We start from the raw sequence: 7,567 nt of genomic DNA, 5'->3' as shown, positions 1-7,567 counted from the left end.
GTTGTAGAAAAATAGTTCTTTTGCGGTGATATTTTTATGGGTAGTAAAGTAGTGCTTTTCTGACCAGTTATACCTCAGCAGTGCAGCCTCGTAAAGTTTGTAGAGCGGCCACAGCATGGCGTTGTCCAAGAAATCTTGCTCGAGACGAGACAATGTGGTAGCATTTGGCTGTTGAAGGGACGCCTGGTCTCCGACACTCTCCGCTGCATCATAATCTCGTCGCAGACACTGAGATATCTTCTTGTAGGAATGGAGCGACTCGACACGCCACCACTCTCGAGGCTTCATGTGCTCATCGATGCGAGAGTTGCTCAAAACAATCGCCTGTAGAGTGGAACGAACAACGTGCTGAGCAATAGCCGGGTATAGTTGCAAGGGAATTCTGTTCGATATTGCGCTCAGGTAGCCCACTACAGAGTTGGGAATGAATATGTGGTTGTTTGTCGGCTGGTACTCGCTGCCCCACTGGAATACGGACAGCGTGTAAGCGTTGTCGTACGCTGCAGGCCTCTCGCTATTGTTTACATAGGCATCCCAATATACGGCAGACGTGTAGAACATAACTGTGAGGACGGCATCTAAAACTGTTTCATTAGGTGACACGATAATATCTGAAGTTTTCCTGTATTTTTCATAATCGATGAAATTATCTTCCGTTCCGAACTCGAGTGTCATGCTGTCCAGTTTATCCTGTGCTCGCCGGGCATCCTCGGAGTGAAACCATGATTCACCAGACTGCAACAGATGTTTAATAATGGCACGTGTATCTTCAAATAGTGCTGCAAATTCTAGGTCCCACTGTCTCCTGTAGGTATTAGCGAATTCTCGGCCGGTGCTAAGCTTTGCAGCGATGCCAATGCCGTAGCGGTACATCTTTTCCAGAATCTCTGTGCAGGCAATAACGCGCTTGTCCACCTGTCCTGTGGTGGTGGCGTCTACGCCTAATCCTTCAAGGAATTCGAACGAGCTGGGCATGTAAGGCCAAATAGTGACCATCGCCTTGAAGCCAACGTAGTTCGCAATGGTAGTGGAATAGTGCTGGTCGAATAACGACGCAAACGCCGCAAAGAATGCGGGGTCTTCAACGAAAACTGAAGTCGAATTGAGGACCAAGTCCTCTGTTCCGAACAAGAGTTTTAGGTAACGCCCCCAGTCCCATCGGGAGCTTCTTCGCAACTCTCCAATGGTAATGAACTGTTTAACTGCAAATGTTGTCGAAATTGCCCGGAATGTGTTCGCTATTACAAGAGCTTCTTCGAGCTTCAACATCTGACGTGCAACCTGCGACACAAATGACGTGTTACGATACGTACTGAGAGCACGAACTATAATTTTCTCGTACTCTTTTATGCCATTTCGTATACCAGCTGGGGCGAGGTAACGTTTCAAATACGTTTTTGGCGCTCTAAGCAGGATGTGCGGTTTTCTACCTTTGTTTTTACCCCTCAGGACATGCACTTTGAAGAGAGTCTGCAGCATCAGACGTCGATCCCCGGTAGACACGACTGTGACAATGTTGCCAGTGAACCTTTTGTACGGCCAGTCGCCAATATGTAAGGTATCCAAAAGGTTTGCAAAGCCGTTGAGTATGGCTTCATCGTCGCTAAAGGTAGGACGTGCCCTGCATCTCTTGTAAAACCACCTAGCCTGAGCGAGCATATTATCATTGACCCCAGTGCCGATCTTCTGGTCAAGGAATGCTCGAAAGAAATATTCCAAGTCTAATATAAGTTGTCTGGTGCTTAGCTCGGCGTAAGAGAGGTTCATTGGCTGGACTCTGTTTCTGTTCAGCCTGAAAAGCAAGGGAAATAGAACTAACATAACTGTAGACAGTCTATGGACACTACTAATATAAAAGCTGCTATTGGCCGCTGTCACCATTATGGTACAATGAAATTCGCATCAATTTGTAATTTATCTTACGGAGGTATCTTACATCTAAACGTTCTTAATTGCGTTAAATAGCAAATCTCAGAAACTGTCGTGGATTCAAGAGGCTTATTAAACACGTTCCGCCCGGATAAAAGGTGGCCAAAAGCAAGCAAAAACGTATAGTACTGCAGAATAATTCCCACCGTACTTAAATATGGATAGCACGAGTATTCATGAGAAAGGGCAATACTGTAACAGCTGTTGTAGAAGGCATCTCGCGTTGTTGAGGTGAACTAACTGTTCCCGAAAGGCAGCTTTATTGCGTATGTGAAAGGCTTGGGCGGCTGCATTGGAGTGAAGGCATCAACTTCTACTAGTACAAATGCTATCTACATAGCAGCAAAAACGATTACATTTTCTACGCGTGTAATGAAAGTGTCACCTGCTTATATGTTTTCATTTTTATACATCGCTGTGGTTTGAAAATAGAGACTATGGATACCTGCGTTTGCTCATGCCTTACATATTCTCTTCCTTAAACAAAATCACGAGAAACATATGATCCAAGTTTTTGAATAAGGTACCATGATCTCGCATGGTAGAGTAATCTCGTTCTTTTGTTTTGTTATTAGAAAATTTGGTCTTAAGGAGCTCTCCCTCCGATGAATGGAAATGGGAAGTCTTGGTGTCGCCGTTGGTGTCACTCAAATAACATGATTAGGTTTGCATATGTGAATATATTTACTTGAAACTTCTTAGGGATTCTGGGGATTCCGAAATTGCAAGACAATCTACCCTGAGAATGCCAATATATAGGCTATGAATAAGCGGATAGACGATTATTTTCTAAACGTTCCTGTATTTTTCTAGTTGGTCACAACAACAGTCATCTATATGTGCATAACACATGGTTGACTATGCAAATATCTTGAGGCTCCGCGTGTTTGTAAAAAGCGAATCAAAGGGCGAAACAACTCACTGGATTGCTCCACAGACATGGTCGTAGAAGTCATTGCAGGGGTATCGGTTCTGCTCTCCCACGTGATGCAGGTATGCTGCATTCCAGAGGCACACTTTCGACGAACAGTTGTTGTCCCGACGGAGAGTGTACCACAGGTGGGGATCTCTGGCCAAGAACGCTACACGTCCGAGCAGCGATGCATCGAATGGCGAGGGAGTGTTGATCCTCTGCGCAGAATGCGTTCCTTTGTGTTCATAATGCGCTCACGAATGGGAGAAGCTAAGTATTCCAGCATCCTAACATAAAGATACTCGGATATGAATCTCAAATTAAGGCCCAGCAAGATATAAAAAAACGTTTTAAGGGTACAATTAATGATAGAAAGCGACATTCTCCAATAGCCAAGAGCGATAGAACAGACTTACACACACGTAGTTCCATGCTTTCAACCCTTGAGCATACAAAGGTTCCAAAAGTAATTCAAAAAGTTTACTGTGTAAGTCAAACATACAGTAAAGCCACAAATATGTGCCGTCTGAAGCCTTCTTCCAAATGAATGCTTTAGTTTGGCAGTCAGTTTGGTACCTGTGCACTGTGACTTAATTTATGTGGCGGTTTTCTCCTCACAATGAGAAAATCAATAAGATTAGGCCCCGGCGAACAAAAATAACGCAACTATTTCTTTTTCAGCTGCTCTTTCTCTTTCAATAACAATGCACCCATCTCGTCGACCAGGACATTGTGCCTGGTGCACTAAGTAGTCCCCGAACATTTGAGGCCCCAGTTGACGTTCTTTATTTTGTGTGCATCCCTGAAAGGAGACAGGCGGAGCCTGGTTCATACAACTTCGCGATGAAAACTGGCGCACTATAACTAACAGGATTCCCTGACTGCGCAGGCACCTGTAACAGCTCTACATGGACGAACAGGTTGGCGGCAGGTTGGCGACCTGTGAGCTCAGCAAGATGAACGCAGAGACGTGGAACGCAGAGAGGAAGCTGACAGTGAAATAGAAAAGAGAGAAAGAAGTGTTGCAGTGGATGGCTGCAAGTAATTTTGTCCACCTATAATAGATAATCTTAACGTGTCCTGACATCAAACAGCACATGGACGCTTCTCCTTTTCTCCCTCATCAAACGCACTGCGCAGCAGTAGTCGGGCACATAAACCAATGAGCTACCGCCAAGGGAGGGGGGAATTGAGGCGGTTTTGCGGGTGCGGTTGAGGTTGGCTGGAAATATATTTTGAATGATATTAAATATGAAGTCCCTAAAGAAAGCCCGCGAAATGCAAAACATATCGCGTGACTGGCGCACTCGTGCGCCACGATTGTGGTGCTCTCAATCGTGGTCCGAGTGAACAAAATCAGCTGCTGCCGTGACTTGATAGGCCAGTCCCAGCGCTAGGCTGATATGTTGGCGTCGGTTGCAGCCGGCGCGGTGAGCTCTTTGCGACTTGCATCGCAACGCGCGCCGACTGCGTGAAGCGGACGAAGAGCCAACGCAGATATATCGGCCTGCCGCTAAACGGGTTCGTGGAGTTAATGCCGCGGCTAATTTTGTTCAGTGAAAGCCAGGTTCAAGGCAGCACAATCGTGGCGCACGAACGCGCCGGTAACGTGATATTTTCGTATTTCGCGGGCTTTCTTTAAGTCTTGGAAAAACGATACACGTCGTGAGATCTTTCTTTAACGGAAATAGATGGAATAGGGGTTTTGGAAGATGCTCTCCAACTCTGCAAATTACATTTGTTGTCTAAAGCAATATTTAGTAAATTAGAAAAATATTTTATTTAATCATTAGTCAATTGCAAAACAAAAAACTGCCTGCGGTGCACCAGATGGCTGGCACCTGTATACAGGTGGTTTCTCTGGCCTATATTGAACGTTTCATGTTTTAATTCTTGGCTAAAGTTAGCTCGAACACCCTTTATATAGCAAACCCGCACTGATGTGGGTAAAAATGACAGCTGATATTTCCAGAGAACTTCAATTCAATTTTTTATGTAATAATGAATTTATCCTAAATATTCAATAAAAGTGATAAGTAGAGCTTTTTATTTATTTCCAGGAAAATTCGTCGCCACAAGATATGCGTGAGGTGAATGCAAAATTGAACTATTTCTTCACGTGGGCTTGAGACCAAAATAGGTTTCCGACCAATTACGATTACTTAGCTCTCCAAAGCCTTCGTTTAATAAATAAAATATGCATTATGTATCCTAAACCACTGCGCATCATGCTATGATGCATGCTATTTAATATCGTTTTTATTTGCAAATCGCCTTCTATATTCTTTTTCTTCAGGGTTTTTGAAAAATATAGATAGCTAAAAGAACTGTAAATGTTGTAGTAGATACGTAATGGCCAGGTATATTCTGCGGGATATTGATGGACATGCGCATATATCGATAAATGGTATTATCAACGTCTGTTCACATTTTGCGTGTGTTTTGTAAATCAGTTCCGTTCAGTCGTTCAGTCGTGTCCGACTCTTCGTGACTCTATTGACCATGTCACGCCACGCTTTTCGGTCTCTCACTATCTGCCTAACATCACATAACTTCATCTGCAGTGCCTCGAGGATGCCATCTAACCATCACGTTCGGTGCCTACCCCTAGCAGGAAAATATAGATGGGCACAGGTTTATGTTAATGACCCTTGAGTTCTTGAAGTCAATTAGAGAGTAGAAACTTTAGAAATCTTCCGCAATCGCACTGCACTTTGAGTGGAATTTGTCGACGTTATTCCTGTTCTGGGGAAGTCATAGCGGAAAAGTTGCCAATTTCGCCGATGTAAAACGGTGGACTTCCAATTAGGGTATTCTAAGACGAATATCGGAGCTCTTGCCTTTTATGCGCTGTCTTTAAGGAAGGCCAAAATGACGCAAGGATTGGCGACAATTTGAAAGACACATGCAATAATTCCTTCCAAACTAGATGGTCGGACTTTTCGGTCCTTCAAAATGTAGAAAGGTAAGCGAGCTGTTTCTTTGGGCTCACGGTCTACTGCTCTCTCTTCTTGCTTTCAATTTAGCAGCGCACCAAGCTTAGAAGTAAACCTTCTGCCACCGCGACAAACATAAGCCATCTAGTTTTCCTCCCACTACTCGTACCACAGTTCAATTTCAGAGCAGCAGGTTCTTTTGGCTTTCACCAGTAGAGTGAAGACTATGACAGCATTACACGCTGCAGCATAATCTCGGCTAAAATATTTTAGTTCGAAATGTGGGTTTGTGTGCAGTGCGCAAAAATGTTAATTGAGGTCCTGTTCTTTTAATCCACTTCGACAACCGTGCCCCCGTTGCATACTATGTATCCTAAGAGAAACTCTGATGGCTTGGTGAATAAACATTACGTATGTGAAAAACACTTTTAATGTGCATTTTTAGATACTTGCCGAACACTTATTCATGCAGTGGACTAATACATTGAGGTTCTTGAGGAACGATTGAAGTGAGTTTTGCATTATCATCAACAACGCGGGGTGAACCACCGCGACCTAAAATACCCGTCTTGCTGCTCTTGCCCTAGAAAAATTTCTCATTCGGAGGTAATGCAATGTTTGTTGAAGTTTTGCAAGTATTTTCCATTGCGCATGCTGGATGAGTACGCTAAATTGGATTGGTATCTGCGTTGTCTCAAAAGTTGTTTACAGAATCAGGTAAGTGGGATCTGGGCCCACCAGGAAGATGCGAACATCATTGTGCATCATCCTTCGGTGCCACCGTCAGTTACAAGTGCGTGGAGGATGCTAAGGTAGGGGGTGCTTCTAGCACGACTTCGAAGCAATACCAAAAAAAAAGCCATGATACATAGCAAAAAACGTCTGGTTTGTTTTGTGGGGATTAACGTCCCACACAGACTCAGGCTATGAGTGACGCCGTAGTGGAGGACTCCGGACATTTCGACCCCCTGGGGTTCTTTAACGTGCACTGACATCGCACAAAATGCGGGCGCCTTGCTTTTCGTCTCTATCGAAAAGCGGCCAAGACCGAGATCCGTTTCCCTATCCTTGAATTAGTAGATCGCTGTAACCACTGCGCCACCCCTACGGGGCAGAGCAAAAATGTTAGTCGAAATGTACACTGATCAGAATTATGCATCTTCCATTCCTCTAAGAGCAATGATAGATCGATTTGAGAGGGCCAGCATGCCCTCTTAGTACGAGGATTGCGACCTTGTCGGAGTAAAATATAATTTGAGTTCCTTAATAACAATAATTGGTTCACAGGAAAGGAAAGGCGCAGTAGCTGTCACACTTGCTCCGTGGACACCCGAACAGCGCCGTAAGGGAAGGGAGGAAGGTGGAAATGGCAGTGGAAAGAGAGAAAGGGGAGCCGTATGTCGACCACCTGGGGATCTTTAACGTGCGCTGACATCGCTCAGCACACGGACGCCACTTCGTTTCGCCTCCATCGAAAAGCAGCCGCCGCGTTCCTTCGTAAACAGTCTCAAGCAAAAAAAAATGCCCACGATTATGTTACTTCCTAATGCGAAATTTGAGCGCAGCTCATCAGCTGTTTCATCTTTTCGATAAATTGAGGCAAAACGAAGAGGCGTCCGTGTGCTGTGCGATGTCAGGGCACGTTAAAGATCCCCAGGGGGTCGAAATTACTCCGTAGCCTTCCACTACGGCTCCCCTTTCTTTCTTTCCACTTTCACGCCCACCTTCCTCCCTTCCCTTACGGCGCGGTTCAGGGGTCCACAGAGCAAATGTGACAAATACTGCGCCT

The sequence above is a fragment of the Amblyomma maculatum genome, chromosome 3 (assembly GCF_055883805.1).
Source record: "Amblyomma maculatum isolate TAMU_Amacu chromosome 3, ASM5588380v1, whole genome shotgun sequence".
Taxonomy (NCBI): Eukaryota; Metazoa; Arthropoda; class Arachnida; order Ixodida; family Ixodidae; genus Amblyomma; species Amblyomma maculatum.
Note: the sequence above shows the minus strand (reverse complement) of the source record.